At 43.8% G+C, this 23798-nt stretch overlaps 1 long non-coding RNA gene across 4 annotated transcripts in view; it reads right to left on the bottom strand.

Moving 5' to 3' along the window:
• Positions 1-23798, bottom strand: part of LOC144784542 (uncharacterized) — a 346194-nt gene that overhangs the window by 274601 nt on the left and 47795 nt on the right. For all 4 annotated transcript variants that reach the window (XR_013601674.1, XR_013601676.1, XR_013601675.1 and 1 more), the window contains one exon: positions 21090-21199. This is a non-coding gene — a long non-coding RNA (uncharacterized LOC144784542). The remainder of the gene's footprint in view (positions 1-21089; positions 21200-23798) is intronic.

Here is a 23798-nt window from a genome sequence, read left to right on the forward strand (position 1 = left end):
TTGGGTGTCCTTTGGTGTATTTATCCTGATACTTTGGCTCATCATGATACTATGTTTGGGACGCTTCATTGAGGGAAAATATGCTAAAATGGACACAGCAAGCCAGAAAATCAACTTGATCCTCAAGCCACACACGTCTTCACACGTCAAGAAAAGAGAACTTTCTTCAGTCAATTTCACAGCCAATCCTATACCGGGTGGGGTAGCATGGGACAAAACTGACTATGAAATTTATGGTCCGGTCGAAATCCTCAAATATCCACACCAAATCAAGATCTCGTTGAGTGACTTTGTAAAACCAAACTCATTTGCTGATGATTGGGACTTTGAAAGTATCAATGACATGATGTCTGACCGAGTGATGTCTGCTAAATTCACCAAACATGATTATTTGCAGGGTTCATCTAATTTTGATAGTATGTACTGCTACAACCACTATGGTAACCATTTTTTACATAAATCAGCACAACCTAGAAATGTTTTAAATTATAATCAATGGGAACATTGTGCAACCCCTCCAAAAGAAAGCTCAAGAACCTTTTATGACAAATATTCCTACTTTTCAGGGTTCAACACAAGTAATGCTGAAACATTTTATTTCAAATTGTCAAATAAGACAGGAACAAAAACCATGCTTACAAACACGAAATTGATATATTCGGACTCATTTTTTTGAACAAATGAATACATTTGGTTTTGATTATTGGGACAAAAATGTTGAAGTAAAAAGTGTTTGGGGTACAAAAGAATGGCAAGTACAAGGTATAGAATCATTGTTTAGAGCCTGCATGATCCCAGAACAAATTATATTCTTGAATGAAACTATTCAACAAACTACCTGTCTTGGATTAGCCAAAATCAAAGACTTAAATAAACCGTCTATTCCAAAACCAACAATGAACAGCAATAACTCTGCAGATGAAGAGATAGACGTAAACTATGTATTAAACCAAAACAGAACAAATCCTGATTGGAAACAATGGTTAATCTGGCCCACAGATACTAATAACTGTCAAGACAGATTCCTGAACAAAACACAGGGGTTCAAATTGACCAGGCCAGACCCTAGATATTCCCAAAGACAACACCCAGCGATAATCACCACCTACAGTGTGGGCAAACTCTGCCTTCAATGGCTAAAAACTTCCACACTGACAGAAATTAAGCAACACCTAACTTTACTTACTGATGGTGCTGACTTGCGTGATTTCATTATGGGACCACGCAAACAGCGTCAAAAACGCTTCATAGCAGCCTCTATATATGCAGCTTACAACGAGGCCTGGAAGATAACTCAAATTGAGACAGCAGAAAGTATACGGGAAATTGACCGTATTAATTTGGAAAAATCGCTTTCTGTAGTGGACAATGGGTTAATGACTCTGTCCTCCAGAATCTTTTCCCTGGACAGCATTGTGTCTTCAGCAATCGATATATTATCGCAAGACTTACTGTTGTTACAACACGGTCAGTCTCAATTGCGTTCTATTGTACAGCTTGGCTGGACGTTACAAAACCTGCGTTCAGGCTATGTGCCTTGGCGTTTAATCAACACAACGTCACTATTCCATATCTTTAACCTTACTGATAAACAAATCAGTATGGCACAAAAGGGTGCTGATTATACAATCCTGAGCATTGAGAAACTCGAGAGATTACCATTGACAATGTCAGAACGACCTGTCATTGAATGGATAATACATGGGATAATTAATATTCCGATATCTACTTTCAGGTTTCAATACTGCCAAAAATATATACAGGCTGGCATGTACGAAAAATTGGGAAAAGGGTACATTAAAACAACATGGAACTTGCCCTATTCACATGCATGTGTCAGTAATAAAGGACAGAAAGTGTTTCTTAGTGGCAATAATTGTGCGATGTCACTAAGCGGTACACTTCTGTGTAATGGAATTAGTTTGCATGGAGCCTGTGAAGGGAACTCAAATAACCTTTCATGTCACCAGCTAGGCACACCTGCAACAGAGATAGAACCATTCTTTAAAAGACTCTATAACGGGAGTTACATTCTAATTGTGGATCGCAGCTGTTGTAGTCTACTGCCCGGGGTTCCTTATCTCGTTAGTACGACTGCGAAGGTCATGTGCTGTGGACGCTTACTGTTCCCCAGCTCCTTTCCAGACAGGGAGGCAAGGGCATGGCCTAACTTGAAAATTACTTCTATTCGAGTTGATACTTTAAGCAGAATGAAAACAGTGCTTCTTCAGACGCCGACCAGGCTCACGTCATCAAAAGAAACGTATGATCTCCTAGTCGCAAGGACGACTGCAGAGATTCACTCATTGTTATCAACTAATTCCCCCATACATTTCGCAGAAATCCTGAATGAAATCTTAAATATTTCTGATACCAGTGGAGTCTCAAATGTATTTAAGACAGTATTTTCGATGGCATTAACACCATTCAAAGCCATACTGGGTATTTTTCCAGACTTCGTCCATTCGATTTTTGGAGGAGTTCCCCTCATTTTGGGACTAATTGCAGGAATCCTATTCTTAGTCCTTATATTTCGTTATGGCAAACCATGTCACAGACAAAACACCTGCGACAAGGGAAGAAACAATCCGAGCCATTGGATACCGGGACCGGATATCAAAAATCCTGGGACTAACCCGGCTTAGAGACCTGAACATGACTTGGTTTCTTTCATTTCGGCCGATATGGCAAAGATGTGTTTTACCTGTATTAAGGTGCATGCTGTGCGGAGAAGAATGCGTGTTGGACACCTGTCTGACGCTACAATCGGATGCGCCAATGGATGCAGAAACATTGTTGGGTCCGGTAAAGGCTCATGCATTGTGCTGCCCTCAACGGCTGCCAATCCTGATGACGGCATTCGTGGAAACTTCACCACTACGATTAAGGGGTAGTGAAGATCAAGATGAAAGCAGCATCGATCAGGTGCGACCTTCTGTCAGCAATACTAATCAAAACGCCAATGGAGACAATCATGCACACGAATGCATGGTTACATCTTTTTCCGAGCTAGTGGAACTCTCACAGGAAGCGGTTGACAGCTTTTTCAGCAGTCTCAATGATATGATGTTCTCACCAGAGCAGAAATAATGACTCTTGAACAGGCTAGCACACGGCGTTCCCGACACCTTGAATTTGGCATTCAACTTTAATAATAAAGTAGCAAGATCAACTTTTCCTCCAGTCCACGGACAGCAATTTTTTTAGCAGCCCCAAAATATTTTTTTTTAAATTTACGGGACACTTTTCTTCTGCTTAAAGTAGGAACTATTCTTAGAGAACTAATTTCTGTTTTTAGCAACTTCATAGACATTAGCTGCCCGCTGGTATGCTCATAAATATTTTTGAACTGTGATGAAGTGGTCTCGAACTTTTCTTCTGTATTAAGAGCCATTTCATGTGTAATTCTTATATTCGATTACTAATAATGTATACATGCGTGATTAATTTAGCATTAGTCTACTGCTTAAGTGCATATAGTACATATGGCTATTTCATTTTTACATTACATAATTTCGAAATGCATTATATGTATTTTGGGGTGGTAAGGTATACACGATACTCTACAGTATGTTTTACTATGCCTAGATTCGTAAATATGGCCATAGTTAGCGTGGAGTGGGTGTGATGTATTCCTATAGGTTCTGTATCGATCCCCCTATTCCTGACCCTATTCTGGTTAACACGTTAACTAGCAGCCATCCCATGATGCAGAAACCGTTATCTGATTACGCCAGACCACGGCACAGGAGCGCGTTATCTGATTAGGTCATAACGCTTGCCATCTAATTAGGCAAAGCAATATTCCTCCAGCCCCTGATAAGGCATACGGAGTTCTCAAAACAAATCAAACCTATGACAACCTGGGAAAAACCCTGCGGCCATTGTTTTGATTTCACCGAGAACTTCAGTAAAAGAATGTGCTAACGACCAGCTCGTATGACATCCTTATTGACGTATCTATGTCCATCCTTACGTCAATCTCGGCACCTTACAGGTATAAATATTACCGATATTGCCTTAAGCAAACACACGCGGTGGTGACGAGATCGGAGCAGCGAGACTTGCCGAAGCGCAGCAGAGAGCGAAGCCCACTGACGCTGCCCCGCCTTCCTGACGCGCTGAGAACGAGACGCTGCCTTTCTCCTGCCGAGAAATCCAGCTCCGGCGCTTCCGAGCAGCCCTTGCAGGCAGCCTGGAATATCGAGACCAGAGATGAGAGATACCATCCCTCAATCATCCTAGATTCAAGGTACGGAACTGAATAACCCCTTGCAGAGAATTCTTGAGTCAGTCACTTGGCAAAACAAACTTAACTTAAACTGCTACTTTCTACTCCAGCCCACGTATTAGGCTTAGGTCAGGTACACCGGGGTAGGCGTGGTTAGAAGCACCAGTTGAGTACGATTAGTCAAATGTATATGTGTATGTACATATTTTATCCATTTTAAACCACCATATGGCTTAGAAACCATATAAATGTTTTTACAGTATTATTTCATAATTCTGCTTTTATTGTATGCACTTTACTTAACCATAAGTATTGCAATAATATCGATTCATTTCTCTTGTACGAGAAAAGAGACTGATCAATAAATACCATCTTTTATTGAACACGCCCGTCTCTTCCTTTTCTCTACAATCTGGTGAAACTAAGAATGCACGTACTGACTGAGTAAAATAAGTTGTCTTTTGTTTTCACACGACTCTAGAGATACACTCTTGATTAGGGGAGAGCAAAGTTGTCATGTTCTATGGTTGTCAGAAACTAAATCCCTTCTTGTCTATCCAGGGAGGTTCAACTCCTCCTTGCCTATTCGAGAAAGTTTCTAGTGAACTCTGAGCTAGCTGGCAAACCCAAAACTTTAAGTCTAATATCGACAGTAGATGACATAGTTAACGTCTGGTCTAGGTCTATACTATTGGAGGTATTATTCCAATGCGCAGAGCCTATTGGGATAATAGGAACTACACTACACCTCTCCTTGCATATGCGTCATATCCAGTTTGAAAGAGCAAGTCCTACAGTGTAGCTCATGATGGTAACGCCCCTTGTTCCCCACCAGCCCAAGATCAAAACACGTAGGCCTTGTACAGCTTAATGTTGAGCTAGCAAGTAGCTGCTCCCTGGTCCAAACAATCCTGGCTGGAGAAGAGCCACAAGCAGAACGGCTGGCGCTGGCCGCGATCCGGACGGGCTTGTCTTCGGGGTGCTGGCAGCGCGACCGCTGCACGCTCGCGCCAGCCTCCCCATTTATGAGATAAGCAGCTGAACAACTAGTCGGCTGGCCGCACTTCCCGAAATGGCGGCCTGTTGTGCAACCCCCAATAGTAGCAGCAGAGTGAAGTACTAGTAAAAGCGCATGTGCAAAAGCGCAATTCTTTGCAGCATACAGGTAAACAAATGTCCCTATTTAAAAGCACTCCCATGTTAAATAAAACAAGTTTAAAAGTTATCCCCCAGTGCAAGATCAAACCAATTTCTTCCAATATGGTCACGCAGTCGAGCGCTATAGCTTTGCGCTTCCTTATGACCAACACCAACAAGCTAAATGTAAGTTGGTCTTGGAGAATTTGCGCAAATTTAAAAAAATCAAACGACCAGGCCCACAGGCATCTCCTATATATACATATATATATATATATGCAGACCTCCGTCACTCTCACGCTAAAGGCTCCCTCCGGATCAGCATGCAGGAACAGACATGGACCACGGTAATTGGATGCCAACATTTTATTTCAGTGCTGTCGCCATAACGTTTCGGCTCCGTGGAGCCTTGATCATATGACAGCGTGATTAGGTGATACACCCATTTTTAAAGTGCAAGTGCTAACAATTCATTGGGTCACACGGAGTAGACATAGAAGACAGCTTTTAAAATGCCATTAACCCCATGTGTGCGGCGCATTTTCCTGCTGTGCGCTGACTTTTTTAAAAACCCGCGGTTCATGACGAGCTGAGCTCGTCATGAGCGTACGACAGGCGTACCTCATGACGAGCTGAGCTCGTCATGAGTGTCGAAGGGGTTAAACATTCCAAATTTGCAAAAGTAAAAATAATAATAATAATACTATTAGGAAAGAACTTGATATATCATGGTAAAATACCGAATAGTCAAGTAATATCACCTAGACTAATAATTCATTCCTATTTACATATTTACATGTGCAAAAGCGCTTTTTGTGTGCAAATAGTGGTGCAATTTATCACAATGTCATCTGCATCAATGCCGTGAAAAAATATGTACTCATATTTTCAAATGCATAGAAATGTTGTTTCTTAACTGGGGAATCAATCACCCTTGGTATTTTGCTACCATAAAGGTGGTCCATATATCCATACATAATTGGCATAAATTTCACACAAGACAATTCTGGGCTAAATCCCATTGCATAATACAGTATTGTTCATACCTAACTCCTACTAGCAGTCAAATGTATATGTGTATGTACATATTTTATCCATTTTAAACCACCATATGGCTTAGAAACCATATAAATGTTTTTACAGTATTATTTCATAATTCTGCTTTTATTGTATGCACTTTACTTAACCATAAGTATTGCAATAATATCGATTCATTTCTCTTGTACGAGAAAAGAGACTGATCAATAAATACCATCTTTTATTGAACACGCCCGTCTCTTCCTTTTCTCTACAATCTGGTGAAACTAAGAATGCACGTACTGACTGAGTAAAATAAGTTGTCTTTTGTTTTCACACGACTCTAGAGATACACTCTTGATTAGGGGAGAGCAAAGTTGTCATGTTCTATGGTTGTCAGAAACTAAATCCCTTCTTGTCTATCCAGGGAGGTTCAACTCCTCCTTGCCTATTCGAGAAAGTTTCTAGTGAACTCTGAGCTAGCTGGCAAACCCAAAACTTTAAGTCTAATATCGACAGTAGATGACATAGTTAACGTCTGGTCTAGGTCTATACTATTGGAGGTATTATTCCAATGCGCAGAGCCTATTGGGATAATAGGAACTACACTACACCTCTCCTTGCATATGCGTCATATCCAGTTTGAAAGAGCAAGTCCTACAGTGTAGCTCATGATGGTAACGCCCCTTGTTCCCCACCAGCCCAAGATCAAAACACGTAGGCCTTGTACAGCTTAATGTTGAGCTAGCAAGTAGCTGCTCCCTGGTCCAAACAATCCTGGCTGGAGAAGAGCCACAAGCAGAACGGCTGGCGCTGGCCGCGATCCGGACGGGCTTGTCTTCGGGGTGCTGGCAGCGCGACCGCTGCACGCTCGCGCCAGCCTCCCCATTTATGAGATAAGCAGCTGAACAACTAGTCGGCTGGCCGCACTTCCCGAAATGGCGGCCTGTTGTGCAACCCCCAATAGTAGCAGCAGAGTGAAGTACTAGTAAAAGCGCATGTGCAAAAGCGCAATTCTTTGCAGCATACAGGTAAACAAATGTCCCTATTTAAAAGCACTCCCATGTTAAATAAAACAAGTTTAAAAGTTATCCCCCAGTGCAAGATCAAACCAATTTCTTCCAATATGGTCACGCAGTCGAGCGCTATAGCTTTGCGCTTCCTTATGACCAACACCAACAAGCTAAATGTAAGTTGGTCTTGGAGAATTTGCGCAAATTTAAAAAAATCAAACGACCAGGCCCACAGGCATCTCCTATATATACATATATATATATATATGCAGACCTCCGTCACTCTCACGCTAAAGGCTCCCTCCGGATCAGCATGCAGGAACAGACATGGACCACGGTAATTGGATGCCAACATTTTATTTCAGTGCTGTCGCCATAACGTTTCGGCTCCGTGGAGCCTTGATCATATGACAGCGTGATTAGGTGATACACCCATTTTTAAAGTGCAAGTGCTAACAATTCATTGGGTCACACGGAGTAGACATAGAAGACAGCTTTTAAAATGCCATTAACCCCATGTGTGCGGCGCATTTTCCTGCTGTGCGCTGACTTTTTTAAAAACCCGCGGTTCATGACGAGCTGAGCTCGTCATGAGCGTACGACAGGCGTACCTCATGACGAGCTGAGCTCGTCATGAGTGTCGAAGGGGTTAAACATTCCAAATTTGCAAAAGTAAAAATAATAATAATAATACTATTAGGAAAGAACTTGATATATCATGGTAAAATACCGAATAGTCAAGTAATATCACCTAGACTAATAATTCATTCCTATTTACATATTTACATGTGCAAAAGCGCTTTTTGTGTGCAAATAGTGGTGCAATTTATCACAATGTCATCTGCATCAATGCCGTGAAAAAATATGTACTCATATTTTCAAATGCATAGAAATGTTGTTTCTTAACTGGGGAATCAATCACCCTTGGTATTTTGCTACCATAAAGGTGGTCCATATATCCATACATAATTGGCATAAATTTCACACAAGACAATTCTGGGCTAAATCCCATTGCATAATACAGTATTGTTCATACCTAACTCCTACTAGCAACCTATCCCTAAAGTGCTAAATTACCACAATGTGTTAAAAAGTGAATGGTGTATGAGGAAAACAATAAAAACTAATTATAATATTAGATCCGCAGATCTCAACTTCCTTAAGACAGACTGAGCCCAGTTCTGTCTGAGTTGTATAATCTGCAATGCACGTGGTTCCAAGTAATAAAACACTTAAGATACAAAAAAGGATTGTTCAGCTTTGTTTTGTACATAACTCCTAACAGCTGAGAAAAAGTCACAAAATCATGTACCCCAATATATAAATAAATTGTGTACATTAGTAAATTGATGAATAATGTCTAATCATTAACATGTTCGGGCTGTGAGGAATCAATACCTGATGTCTTATAGGTTGCAGCTCAGACAATGAATTATATATATTTGTTTTAATCTGTTTTAATGGTCAATGCTTTTATTGAAGAATTGTCAATTACTGGAACTGTTGATGACAAGAGCTATTTTAATTGTAGGTATCACTGGACACTGTATTTTATGGCAAATGGCTTTTATGATAGATTTAATCAAAATAAAGCTTGAATTGAATAGAAATTGATAAATTCAAGGTGCAAATTGGCAAATTCAAAAGTCGAGTCTCTCCCAGCTCAGGCCTCAGGAGGACGCAGCTTATAACATCTTATAAACATAACTACCCCTGGGAACAAGGTAGGAACATAAAGTTTGATAGACCTGAACTCAGAATGTTAAAATACATCTTATAGTAAGGGTGATTTTTACATTTTGTGTTTGAAATTACCACTTTTAGAAAGTAGGTATTTTCTTCCTTAGCCACAAGGGCGCTTCTGCTAGGTTTGTGAATTGTATGTCTGGCTTTGGAATGATAGGGGCTGGGGAGTCTGATGAGCCTGGGCTGGACTGGATAGACCTGGGCTGCATTTAGAGTAGAGGGAGGTGATTTCCTTTCAACTGAATTGACCTGGTTTGCCTTCCACAATTCTGTCTCCTTCTCCTGCCAGGAAGCTCCATCAGAGAGGACAGAACTGGTTTTGACCAATCACAGGGCTTCTCTGCCACCAGAGAAAACATGATTTTTGTTGTATAAATATTGGGTCCCAGAACTTTAGATCACTTCTGGGAAATCAAGAGGAACCTTTGCCAAGGAGAAGCTGATGAGGAATACTGCCCCTGTGCTGTTTGCTGTGTGGGGTTGGCTTCCAGTGGCTACCTCCTGCCAAGGAAAGGAGAAAGGATTTTGCTGTTTGCTGTGTCCACTACTTGAGGAAGATCTCCAAGGGCTTTAAACTGAGCTTGCCTCCTTTTCTGAAGTCTCAGGAACACAAAGCCTTTATTACCAGCTCCCCTGAACTTCCTTGCTTGGAGTTCTGACCTGCAAAGAGGAGCCTGCTATTGTTTCGGACCTCTAGAGACTGGTTTCCACTGGGAGCTGGAAAATCAATGCAACACCAAGATGTGTAACGCATTCGTACCTATTTCAGACACATCGCCGAAGCAACTGTTGCAGCGCCTGCTGCGGCTCGACAAATCGCTGCACGCCGCAACAAGTGCAATGAAGTCCAAGATTCCAGCACCGATTACGACGCACGCCCTGCTGTGGGGCTGCAAGAATCCACACATCATTCCGGATAGTCACATCGCATTGAGGCGCCAAGTTTGGCGCATCATTGTGGGACGCAGTAAGAAACAGATGCATCACTTCCCCACACAGTAAGAAACCGACGCATCACCTCCTCTCCGGTAAGAAACCAACGCGTCACCTCCCTGGGAGCAAGGAACCGGCATATCACCTTCCCTGAGTGTAAGGTACTGACGCATCACCTTCCCTGCAGCCTTTTTTGTTTTTGTGCGTGAGGCATTCAAGGTAGTTTGTGTGTAAAGTGTTGCATCTGCAATTTGCTTTGAACTTAACTATTTCTACCATCTGAAAGTAATATTTGTATTACTGTATTGTGGATTTTTGTCATTTGGTCTTGTTTGGGTTTAGATAAAGATCACTCATGTCTTTAAGCTGGTGTGGTGTTGCTCTGTAGTCTTTTTACTGTATTACTGTATGTGTTCACAAATGGTTTAAAAAAGTGGGTAAAGGAATGTGTATCACTTTTCAAAACCTATTCCGAATAAAAGTAACATTTTGATTTTTTGGGGCGTTGCGTTTTTTAATCAGGTGCATACAGCTATATTTGGAAAATCATAAATACTATCTCATTTTCACCTGGTCAATTTTTGGGGAATAGTAAAGCATTAGATATCTTTTAATTTTTTATCAATGAGGGAATTGGTGTTTGTACTTTTTACAAACGGATTTCCATATTCTTCGTATTACAAAAGCGGATTTCTTCTTGACAGAGAGAAGAGGACTGGTCAAGAAAATGGCGGCTGCTTTAAAACGATGATGGATGTTTGGAGGAATGTGTATGCATTTTGGTTTTGCGTTTTTAAGAATAATGGCTTTGTTGTAGTAGCCATATTTTCCAGGATGTAATTTTTGGGTTGCCTGGTAATTTGCTTGTATGGAGTATTGGAATAAAGGAGACTCTTAGTGACAGTAGGATTTAAGAAGTCACCAAGGTTTCAAAAAAAGAAGACAGGTACAAGTAGGAAACCAAACATTCCTTACATTTAGATTTTAAAGAATTGCAAAAATATCAATTGAATTGTAATGAATTTTTAAAACTGGAAGTAATGTAGGTAGTTGTTAGTAAGGGTTAGAAATGTAATATGCCTGCCAGACTGTCTAGGTAGTCTGAAGCCACCATCAATGAAAAGTGTTACATTTTATCCAATAGCCTTTCACACATTTATTTACTCCTTTTTAACACTCGTGGGTTCAGGATACCTGACAGTGACTGGAGGAGTCTCATTTCTTGGAAGTTTTGTTCCTTCTTCAAAGTTTCCAAGAAATGATAAAGATTCGGGTGATGTGTGCTGGGAGAAATTGGCCTAGCATATGCTGTCCACTAGTTATAGTGGGCACCTTGCACCAGTCTGAACAACCACTTAGAGGTGATAGGTTAAAGACAACCTTTATTGAAAGCTATCCTAGTGGTAGCTATGGAGAGCAGCCTTCAGGCTAAGTCTTGAAGGAATGTAAAGCAGTTTGTTTTACCAGTCTATAATCTCGTGAATGACCAAATGAAAGGAGAACCACACCAAGTATATATATATAAAATATATGTATTTATTCTAAACACACCCTACTAGTCTCTTTATGAGGCTAGGGTCAAACACATAAGTTACACTTACTATCACACAGTAAATTAGCACAATATACGTTGAGCCCTAGGGGAGTACCAAACCATATATTACGAAAGTGGTATAAGAACCACAACTTGATTAGACACAAGGCCTAGTGCCTGTAGAATCGCTGGGACCACCAGGAACCACCCAAGGTAGTGACACAGGCGACCCACGGGGGGCACGTGCAGAGTGCGAACACAGCTGCGAATCACCGTTAGCTTCTTTGGGGAAAGTGGCAGTGGGAAATTTAAACATAAAGGACACTTAGAAGAGGACTTTGAGCAAATCCCTTTAGACTTAAGGGGTTCTAGGGCCAACACCCACGGGAGCACCGGAGTACTCGAGTTACCTCACCCAGAGAAGCCGGGTGCAAAGGTGTCTTTTGGGGCCGGGAATCGTTGTCATTTTCAATGGCGATCTGCTGCAAAATGCTGCTGCCGTCGAAGAGGAAAGTGTCCGGTGTGTTCCAAGCCTGGATCAAAGATGAGAAGAACCTGAAAGCAGAGGGGACAGAGTCTGAGTCACTTGCCAGTGACCAGGGGCACGATAGCCGAATGCCCACCGATGTCAGGTGATTTCAGGTGAAAGTGGAGAAGTTTGATTCTTCAGCCACGAGGACCAGGAGGCGTCGATGACGACCAGGATCTGGAATCGAGCTGTCCCACGAAGGATGTCGAGTGATGCGGTGTCGGTGACCGGATTGGACCCAACAAGTCTTGGCAACAGCAACCCACGCAGAAAGTAAAGAAATGCTTTGGTGTGGACCAGCAAGGTCCGAGGGACTCACCACACGGTGGGGAGTCAGGGCACGTCTGGAGCAACCAGCCCAAGGAAAATCAGAGTAGCCTTCATAGGGACCCACCAGTCCATGGACCAGGGATCGCGAAGGAGCCTCGAGCGGGAATGCAAGAAGCGGGCTCATGGAACACTCGTGGAGTGTAGGCCCTCAATCTTCAATGCAAAAGGTGCTCGGGGCTTGGGCTACAAGTAACCCAAAGCACAATTTCAAGAGACGTCGAGAAGTCAATGCACTTGCAAATGTGCACAGTGTCCAAGGGTTCCGGGTTCCACGTCACTAACCAGGGTTGCGGGTCTCAGCTTTGCTGGGGACTCGGTTTGGCCTCTGAGAAGTCTGGAAATCCTCTTCCTGGGCTGCAAATACTTCGGAGTCCGGCGGGAGCTTCAGAGATGCAGACCGGCAAATGCTTTGTTGGTGCCTGCCAAGCACAGGAGTCACTCCTTGACCCCAAGGGTGATTCATCCGTCCTCTAGTCTTTAGTAGAGCGTCGAAGTTCTGAGATTTCTGTAGCAGAGTTTCGTCCAGGTGTAATCTAAAGTCCTGTAGCCAGGGGTTCCTTACTTATACCTAAGAAAGGGGTTGGACATACTCTGGGGACCCACCTATTGGAGGGTCTGGAAAGAGGGGTAGCTACACCCATTTCTTCTGTCCAGTTTCACCCCAGAGCAGGGCCTGGTAGCCCCTGCAACCGGTTTGAACTGAGCTATGCCCAGGGACACCAAATGTGCCCCAGTGCGGACGTCAAAGCACTCTCAGAGTGCACCCACCCAGCCCCAATCCACTAAGGCCTGTCTGGGAGGTGGTTAAACCTCCCTGTGACAGGAAACCTATTGTTCAGGCCTCCCCTGCCGGAGTTTCGGTCAGCAGCAGGGGGCCGAACTTGTGTCTGTGGCTGCAGCATCCATTTTGTGATGCCAGGGCTCTTTAAACTTGTTACCGGGTAGACCGGTGTGTACATATGTCTCCCTCTAGAAGGGTGGAATTCTATCCCCGCCGCCAGGACTGTCAGGGGGTAGGATTCCAAAGTGTTTGACAACAAACACAACATGTTTCCATGCAGCCATTCCAAAGTTAGCATTTACTGCAAGCTTATAATGCATTTAAGAGTATATGGTCTGGCTGCATCACAGAACAGCCTCAGAGAATAGGCTCCGAAAGCTGCAGAGGGGCCCAGCTCATGCATGGGCACCCTTTCACACGAAACCAAGCACCCTGCCTTCATGATTGATAAGGCCTGCCATAGGGGTGACTGATAGGTTTCTATGTGCAGTGATTTAAGGTAGATATAGGAAACCTATATCATAGTAAGGGGTGCATGCACCACCTTATCCAGGCTGCAGTAGCAGTCCTGGGGTGTCATTTTGGAAGGCTTCCCAGGGGTGGCATAATACATGCTGCAGCCCATGGTAGGCCTCTTAGGTACCTATGCCCTGAGTACCTGGTGTACCATATACAAGGGACTCACAGGGGTACCCCAGTAACGAAACTGGAGTGTACCTAAAGTACTTGCAATCAACTTAGAGAGGAAGCAGCAAGGCTGGGGTCCTGGATAGCAGGGCCCCATCCAGACTAAAGTCGAAAAACAGTGAAGCACCGGCAAAAAGTGGGGGTACCCATAGTAAGCAGATCCTACTCCTAATCCTACATTTGCCAATTGATTTGTTGAAGAAATTGTGCCATCCTCTATGGCATTGTTAGTCTTTGTACCACCTTCTAAACAGGTTGTGTAGCAGATTCATCATTCAATGGGAAATCATGGCTTCCTTCTGCGACCCTACTTGCTTAGACGGCCAATCCACGTATCTTCAAAGTAATTTAGTAAAGTTGCCAATTTTTCTTCGTTTTGTGTACAAATTTCTGAATCAGTAATAGAAGTGTAAAATTCATCTACACTGTCAGGTGGAACAAAGCATAACTCAGTGAACTTTTTCAACTCATACTGCTGTTTACTGCTTGTGAATAATCCTCAACTAAGGATGTTTTTGAATTTTTTGCCAATATGCATGTGAAAAGTGAAAAAAAATCCTTGCATTTAGGTATCCGGGTACAATCTTATAACAGTATTAATCAATGTCAATTCAACCTTTCTGGGACGTTTTGGATTAGATCACTGTTAAAAACTCAGTGGAAGTTAAAGATCGCTTGTTAGGGAGTAAGGCTTAAACTTGTCGAACAGTTGTGTTATTTATGTTTGCATGAATAGTGTAAATTTGTGTGAATGGATGGGGTGTTGACAAATGTCCCATCCATCATCCAAATCTGACTATTCTCCAGAGTAGCTAGGTTATGGTTTGGGCTAAAAAATTAAGAGTCTTTTCTGAGGGTTTTTCATTGTCATGCAAGAGGAAAGGTTTTTCAGAGAAAGTCACAGTTAATTGGGGAGCGGGGCTGTTAATATCGCCATAGGTTCGGGGGAGTTACACAATGGTGATTACTTGCCAGTTTTTGCCTCTGAACCATTCTCCTATGGTTACGTATGGTGGGCTACTAGCTTATTGAAGGTACATGCTAGTTGTTTCATATATTGTACATGTGAAGACACTTCAGTTTTCACTGTAGAGGTATCTAAGCTCAGTTGTCCTAACAAAGGTGTCTTCCAGAGTAACAGCTCTGCCTGTGCAATGGGAAGAGAAATATTGCATGCACCTCCAATCACTCCTGGGCTCAGTCACCCTCTCCATACAGTAGAGATAGCCCTCATACTTTAATAATTGTTTGCCTTTCCTTGATTTAACAAAAGTAGCCTGGTGAGCTGATGCCATTGCTGTTAGGTCTGCAAAAAAATAATTAAACCGAAATATGCCCCCATTTGTTTTTATGCATTTTTGACATATGTTATTTTACCTGCTAAGAGAAAGAAAAAATCATTGTTAATTACTGTGCTGTGTGAAAAAAGGAAAGAGTTTAAAAGCCCTGATTAATGAAGAAATTGAAATATTTATTATCTTTTTAGCTGATAAAAAATACTTGGATTAGGTTAATAGTTAATTTAAGTGCATTTTAATGCCTGACGATTTTAGATTTTAGGCTTGCTGAAGGAAGAGTGGTTCTTTGCTGTTTCAAAAAGATCAAAAATGCATTTTACAATATCTTCATATTTTTTTTAAATACACAGTAACTTTCTTTCTAGTTGGCGAACAATAGTATTTTTTGATAAACAAATTTGTATAGATTTAACAAAAGACACCAGCCATTTAGCACAACACCATAAGAACCCAAGAGTATAGTTAGTGCTTTGACCAACCCATTCTACAATGATGGTGAACACAAAACGAAATGCATATAGGCAATCCCCTTGAGATTAGACCATTCCCCCCACAGACCCTTCGATATTTCTTATGACACCCTCCTGCCTCATACATAGTCTTTTCTTGTGTGGCACACCAGTCAACCCAGGTCAGCCACCGTCCGACACCTGGGGGGTCAGGGGACTTCCAGGAGGCCGCTATGTCCCTCTTAGCCACCACCATGGCCGTAGTAAAAAACAGTTTATCATTTCTAGATCCGTCTAGCCCGTTGGTAATGTCCAGAATCGTGTGTTTTGGATCGTATGGGACCTTTCACCCCAGTATTTCAGTCAGTTCCTCCTCAATGTCCCCCCAAAATCGTGCCAAGCGTGGCCAGGCCCATACCATATGGAGAAAGTCAGCTGGTTCGTGGCCGCACCTAGTGCAAGTGGGGGTCGGGCAAAGTCCTGCCGGGTGAACAGGGGTGAGGTAGGCGGCGTGTAGATTATATAGTTAAACCATGCATAGCCTGGCAGAGGCGGTGACCGTCCTGGGAGCCATAAGGGCATCACGCCAGCCTTCCTCCACCAGAGTAACCACCCACTCCTCCCATTGGGCACGCAATCTGTCTAGAGAAGTAGGGGTGTTATTGATCAATGTTCGGTAAATGCGGGAAATGCCACCTTTCCCCAAGTCCCCCAGCATAATCTGTCCCTCAGGCAGGCTATGGTCCGGACGCCGTGTGCCTGTCGTGAGATGTGCGTGGAGACCATGTCACAACTGTAGGTATCGGTAGAGCTGTGACCGATCCAGGGAATATCTGGTCTGAAATTCCGTGAAGGAGCGCATATGATCACCCACCCACACATCTCCCAGCTGTAAAATGCCTGTAAGGTACCAGGATCGGAAGCCTTGCAGCCCATTCACCTCCTTGAGCCAGGTCCCCTGCCACAGGGGTGTGCACTGAGTCAGGGTATGTGTTCACTTAGTGTGCCGCAGCGCTGTCCGCCAGGCCAGCAACGCGGAGCGCGTCACCTCTGGCAATTGGGATGGGATAGGGTCTCCGTACAGCATAGACTGGACCCTGGTCAGACCCAACTCACTTAATTCCAGCCTATACGACGGATCAGACCAGCCCTCGTTGAACCAATCGTGTATGGATAGCAGGCGCGTGGCGAGATAATACAGATATAAGTGGGTCATCCCCAGGATCCCGTCAAATGAAGGAATCCTATAGGTGTTTGTTGGACCCGGCCTCGTGGCGCGGTCCGCTTCTGTCCCTCCACACCCTGCGAGCGCAGGCCTGCACCCTGAGTCCCCTGCGCAGCCTCCCCGTTAGCGTAGCCTGCACCCCGAGCCTGGTCCTCCAACTCCCGATAAGCCCGACCCTCGTAACCAACGACCAGGCCTGACTATCCCGTCCCACTCCCGGCTCGAGCGCCTAACCATTGCATGCCCCACAAGGCCCGGCCGCCATTTTCCCTTCCCGAGATCCCTGTCTCCCTGGGCCTAGCGTGACCCCGGCCCCAGCGAAACCCAGACTCCAAAGGCGCGCCAGTCCCTGCTGGGGGGTAAAGGGCTCCCCGAGTGAGATAAGCCAGGGAGTTTCGATGGCACCTCCGGCCTCCCCTGAGAGACCGGTATCTGTCACACCTCTGGCCTTCCCTTGTGGGCCAGTTTCGTTCACACCTCTGGCCTCCTACAGTGCTGGCTCCAGACCCGCTGGCGTCTGGGACCCATCGTCAAAGGATCAAAGAGCCAACCGCCGGACCTCGCCAACGACCAGTCCCCCAGGGCATGAGACCTCCTCCTGCGAGGGTCCGGACATCAAAGGGCCAATGGACTATATCTGAGCCCGCTCGACAACTAGCGGGCAGTTGTATCTTGGACCTGAAGCCCTGCTGATCTGATCGCGGCTGACCCTGAGACGAACTCAACCTCGCATCACTGAGCCCTGCTGACGCTGTCGCGGCTCCCTCTTCGCAACAAGGAATTGAACCCCCTGAGCCCTGCTGACGCTATCGCGGCTCGAGCTGAACTCGTAACCACTTGAGCCCTGCTGACGCTGTCGCGGCTCGAGCTGAACTCGTAACCATCGGAGCCCTGCTGACGCTGTCGCGGCTCGACCTTGCCAAGACCTCAGAGCCCTGCTGACGCTGTCGCGGCTCGAGCTGAACTCGCAACCATCGGAGCCCTGCTGACGCTGTCGCGGCCCGACTTGCAAAGACCTCGGAGCCCTGCTGACGCTGTCGCGGCTCAAGCTTGAACTAGTGACCACCTGAGTCCTGCTGACGCTGTCGCGGCTCCTCAAGACTTTCTCCGTACCGAGCCCTGCTGACCTCGTCGCGGCTCGAGGAGTACTCTGGTCCGGCTGGACCGTCGAGACCACCATCACGACCCGAGCCGACTCGACGTGAGTGAAGCAGCCAGTACAACCATCATCCCGTATCCCCCGGCTCGAGGATTGAGAGCTGTGCGTAGGGTACGCCTCGTACTGGCCCAAAGGCTAAAGACTGTCCCGCTTCCCTCTTCCCGAATCCTCAGAGACTCTGTGATCCCTCGATCATTCTGTACATAAGAGTGCTTTCTTCTTTTTACTGCATATAAAGAACTTGTCATTGAAATTCAACGGTGTGGTGTCTGTTCGTAAGTGTGGTGTGAGCTCAGTGTGTACGATCCTAGACCCGAAGTCCTCCCCGGTGAGGACCTCACGATAAGACTCGGCAAGATCTGTGGGAGAGGTGGGTCCTGGGGTGGTTGGGTGAGCACCACCTGGCCCTCTGAGATCGCCCTTCCAACAGTGTTCAGAGGCAGGCGGACCTTTCCTTTCCCCCAGAGGAACTTGTTGGCCATGCTATCCAGTTTGCAAAACCAGTTCCTTGGTAATCAGAGGGAGTGTTCTGAAGAATGTAAAGGAACCTGGGGAGAACCATCATTTTGAAGAGGGCGACTCTCTCCATGGGATTCAGGGCCAGTGCTTGCCATTTTTGGAGGTCAGCCTTAGCCCTCTTCACCAGGGGAGTGCCATTGAGGGCCCAGCTAAGTTTGGGGAGTAGAGTCACCCAAATCCCCAGATACTTGAACGATTGGCGGCGGAGTGGTATGTTGGACTGCCAATCAAAGCACTCCTGAGATAAGTGGAGAGGGACCAGGACCGACTTGGCGAGGTTCAGCAGGAGGCCTGAAGCCTGTTCAAAGGATTGTAGGATATGGAGACAGTGGGGGCCTGACTGGGCGAGGTCCGCTAAGTAAATGAGGACATCGTCCTCATAAAGGGCCCACATGCTCGTTCATCGTATCAAGGTCGCCATGGGCTCCATCACCAGAGAAAAGAGCAGGGGACGCCCCTGCCTCTTTCCCCTGCCAACCGAGAAGGGTTCCGACAGAACTGGCGGTGATGTGGCGTTTTTGAGGCCACCATATGCATGGTGGACCTCCTGTTGCTTCAGGGCCATGGAATGCAAGCGGGGGGGCACATGTTGTGCCCCCCCACCGTGCGCATGCACCCCAGTACCTGTACGGCAAGGACTGCACCAGTGCATGCCATGCAGGTACTGCCCTTGATGCTCCCAAGTGAGCAAGGGACTCACGTCTGAGCATACCCCCTTTTGTACCGCTTTTGGCCGCCATAAGTGTGGCAGGGTATGCTCAGACGTGAGGCCCTTGCTCACTTTGCCACTGGATTCAAGCAAGCCGGGCTGAAGATGGCTGGAATGCCAGAAACCGGTCCTCGGAAGCTTGTTTCCGGTCCAGGGAAGACATGGCTGGCAGTTCGGGCTGGACTGTTCCCATGAGGCACAGGGTCAGACTGATTTGCATATAGCCATGTCTGAACTGGGGTGGCAGAGTGGGCTAAAGAACGGTGATGGATTAAACCCAGATCTTTTGACTGGGTGTAAGTGTTTGATTAATTCAGATGCTCCGTCCATCACCACCCCCTTTTGTACCCCCCTAACAAAGTCCAGCACCTTCCCTGAAGTAAATACACAGTGGTTTTAAAATAGTGATTTTGCCCAGCAGACAATCTCTAGTATCTTTACTGAGGCAGGCAGCCAGTGAAGTAAGAATACAAATTTTACCCCCAGACACTGTCCAGCACCAGCTCTGAGAAATAGTCCCTTGTACAGTTACATCAATATTTAAAACATGCAAGGCAGTCTACAACAAGGGCCCTCAGTTATTCTGTAGGGTGTTTACCAAATGTTAGTTTGTTTTTTTTAAATGTCAAGGAAATAGTTTGTTGAGAAATAAATTCGAAGTGGCATATTTTGAGAAAAAAAAGCAAAAAAACACTTTCAATTCAGTAGTGTGGTGTGAATTTTTGGTTTTTTACCTTCTGGAGTTGTGGAATAGCAAAGGGAACTTCTCTAGGCCACTGGAGTAATTATTTTGAAAAGCTAAAACATATTTGTGAAAAAACGGCCTAAATATATGTTCAGGACATTTTCTACTATTTCTATTTTATATATATATTTTTATAATTATATACCTACTTCGGTTGCTAGATGGCAGTGTTTCCAACTGGCTGAGCCTGGCATTTCTCCGCTCCTAATGGTGTCACGTAGGAACTGGGTGTACCACTGACTTCAAAACGGTGGACGGCTGTTTATATAGGTTTGTAGTATGGTGTTCCATAATTTAAAAGAAAATATGTTTTGGGCAGCATTTTTCAATGAGCATTTGATTCTGAGAGCATGCGCATTAATTTTGGCTGGTTTAAAAAAATTATCTATATTTGAGTTTGTCTACTACCACTGGAAAATAAATTAATTAATACAGCACATTTATAAGGATTACTGGAAAGTAGCAGTTTGTAGCACGAGGAGATTGGACCCATAATATTCCTTGCACAGTAAAGTTGCCTCTTTATTCCTTACTAAGCTACCACCTCACACTAGCAGTATTTAGAACACCCCTAAGTCCCACCCAAGAGGGCTCTGTTATGCACCAGTGTGGAAGTCTAGACTGCATTCGTTGTTGACAGGGATATTTTAAGGATTTTGGGAGCCCTGGGCAAAATTGTGACCCCTTCAATTTCTCATAAATAAGGTGCAATGTTGAGCTTAAAGAAACTTTTTTTATGGATGTTGCATGAAACATAAACTCAACATTTCTCTGCAAAATGTCTGCACACATGAAAAATAAATTAAATGAAAGCAATATTTTAAACAAATCTGTTTAAGAAATATTCAAGGCCATCATGGCAAGACTCTCTGCAGAACAGAGTTTGCTCTATCAGGGGGCCTCTTGAAAGGCTGGGGCTCTGGGCCAGAGCCCACTTTGCCCATACCTTAAAACATCTCTCAAATGAGAAACATTTAAACAATTGAAGCTAATGGATAAGGTGACAAATATATAATTAGACACAACAGACATGTAAATATGAAATACCTTGTCACGTTTTGCTGGTCTGGTGACGGCCCTGCATCAACTATTAACTGATTATCTCCTTTGTCATTAATTTGCAAGTGTTTTCTCTTTTTAGATGAAACAGCAATGCCCTGAAATATAGAAAACGTTCAATATTGAGAAAGACACGCATATCCTACTGAACCTTCACATTGCAGCAAGGTTGAATTTTACAGTTCTGATTTGCAAGTACTAGGATACAGTGATATATCGACTCTAGACCAATGGCTGTTCAGTATTACATTCCAAAGGGTGTTATGTTATAGTAACTTGTAAGGCGCATTGCTTCCTTGTTAGGTTTCCCAGAGCTGGCTTCCTCACCAAAACAGATGCTCTGTCTGATCCAACAGCTGCACAGACAGCCGGGATCTTGAATTTATGCTGATCATCAAGTTATACTGATGGAAACGACCATGTCATCAGTTTCTTCCAGAATACTGTGAGTGAATAACATGCTCTTAGTGAAATTGGCACTTGGGGTAGACAAAGAGGATGTGACTATAGAAAATGAATTGGCTGAGTCACTAACAAATTCATTCACATAATTGTTTACACAGGAAAGAACCAAACTTTCATCAAGTCACACCAGAGAAAAAGACGCAATAGCTGTATTCTGTATACAAAATCTTTTTTTATATTCTCTTTTTAGAAAAGCAGAGTCAATATGACATTTCAAAATGTATCAATAGGCAGTTGCTCCAGAAAAGGGTGCAAAGAGAAAGTGCTCATATGTGAAGTGAGTAGGAGAACGGAAAAATCAAAGAGAAAAAGTTGGAAAACATAGTATCATAATTTTATACACTGGACACTGGTTGAACATTTTTAAAATAGTGTGTGTGTGTCTGTCTACACAGACGCTGGTGATCTATTCTTCCTCATTTGTTTCCCAGAATGATGCTGGAAAATTAAGAATACATCATCAGAATACTGGGAAATCCAATAGGACGTAATACAGGCCCTGAGATGGGGGAGGTTGACGTTTTGAGAAGTTTTGGGGCGTAGAGGGAAACTTAAAACCTCAACCTGTCATCAGGCAAGAATTAAGTCTAAAATTTCTACTATTACTTTATTACAGAAGCACTTTGAGCTACTTCTGTAACTGTGCAAGAGCGGATCCATCATCATTAAAATTCTTAATCCATAAGGAAGCAAGTAAAACAACGACTTAGAGTTCCATGTCCTACCCTCAAACATAGAAATTTACAAACTACACGACCTAGAGTCACTGGCACAGCTAAATCGATTGTCCCAGAAAAATCTACTCCATGGAACTTTTACTCTTCGACAGAGGGAGTCTGACTTGGCTCAGGCTAAACAATACAATCACATGGACTTAGTCTTTGATACCCATTCCTTGCAGAGCCAAGAGTATTTAGGCTCAAAGCTGCCTGGGTAAGTTAAAATGTTTTTTTTTTAATTTCAGATTGGTTAATATCTTTATCTATGAACTTGAGAAGAAATGGAACCCACAATTCAAAGACAAAAAAGTTTGTCGACTCTGTGGGCTCACAACCGAATCTCTTCTGCAAGTTTTATGGATTTGCCCCAAACTCTTGTATTTAAGAAAAAAGTATTTGCAAACTATTTTTAATAAGGCAAAATTAAGAGTGGAGACTATTAGATTCTGTTTTAGTGTCAGTGAAGATAGTGCACGTTTTTGCACATTTTGCGCATTTGCACTAAACTCTTGTGTTCAGGAAAAATTAACTCCAATAAACTCTTAGAATGCAAATTAAGATCTCCTTTAGAAGCTGCTCGAGACTGCGATAGTGTCAGGGACAACAGTGCAATAATAACGCTAATGATATTATAAGATTAGGCTTACAAAGCATTAATTCTGTAATTTAAGTACATTGTTGTTATACTCTGAATTGATTACATTTTGTGACTAGAGTCAAGTAAATTACCTTTATACATTGATTTCAAATCATATGTCTCTGTGCATTTGTGCACTGCCCCAAAATCATGTATTTAAGAATAGTATCAGCCAGCGACTCTCATAAAGCCAAAATAAGATCTACTGTATACGGTGCTTGATTTTTGTTTACATCTGTTTTTATTATTATTATTATTATGATTTTATGAACATTACATAACAGCCAGTATGCATGTTATACATCACTATTTGCATAATATCATTTGACAATTCAATGTGTTTATGGCATTTCACAGCTTGGCCATTGGTGCTATGTTGCAAGTCCAGTACGTAATGAAATGGTGTAATGTCTTAATGCTTAATAGGAAAAAAATAATAGGGTTAGAAAAAAGAAAAACTTAACTGCAATCAACATGATCAATTATGTTGAACAACAAGCACTCCATCATCTAAGAACCACGTACACTGTGAATATGTATCACCCCAACCAACATGGTAAATATAGTTACACGTCATTGAATGGCTCCAGCCACCCACCTTCGCATACATGGTGTGTGCTTGTAAACACCAGGGCCTGCCAGTGACCAGATGTGTTGTTATTACGTCCTATAGGGCCTAGATGCGCTCCAGCTGTGTTTCTGTCTGCTCCTCATTGCTCGCAGTTGTGTCTGCTGCCGACTCTTAGTGCCCTTGCCATGCTGTGAGAAAATCTAATAGGATTGCATCCCATGCAGGCACCAGTTGCTGCTTCCGTAGCCCAATCACATCTACACGACCAAGTGTTATGCTCTCCGACTGCGCCGAGGCATAGTAGG

Source organism: Lissotriton helveticus, chromosome 10, assembly GCF_964261635.1.
Source record: "Lissotriton helveticus chromosome 10, aLisHel1.1, whole genome shotgun sequence".
In the NCBI taxonomy this organism is placed as follows: domain Eukaryota; kingdom Metazoa; phylum Chordata; class Amphibia; order Caudata; family Salamandridae; genus Lissotriton; species Lissotriton helveticus.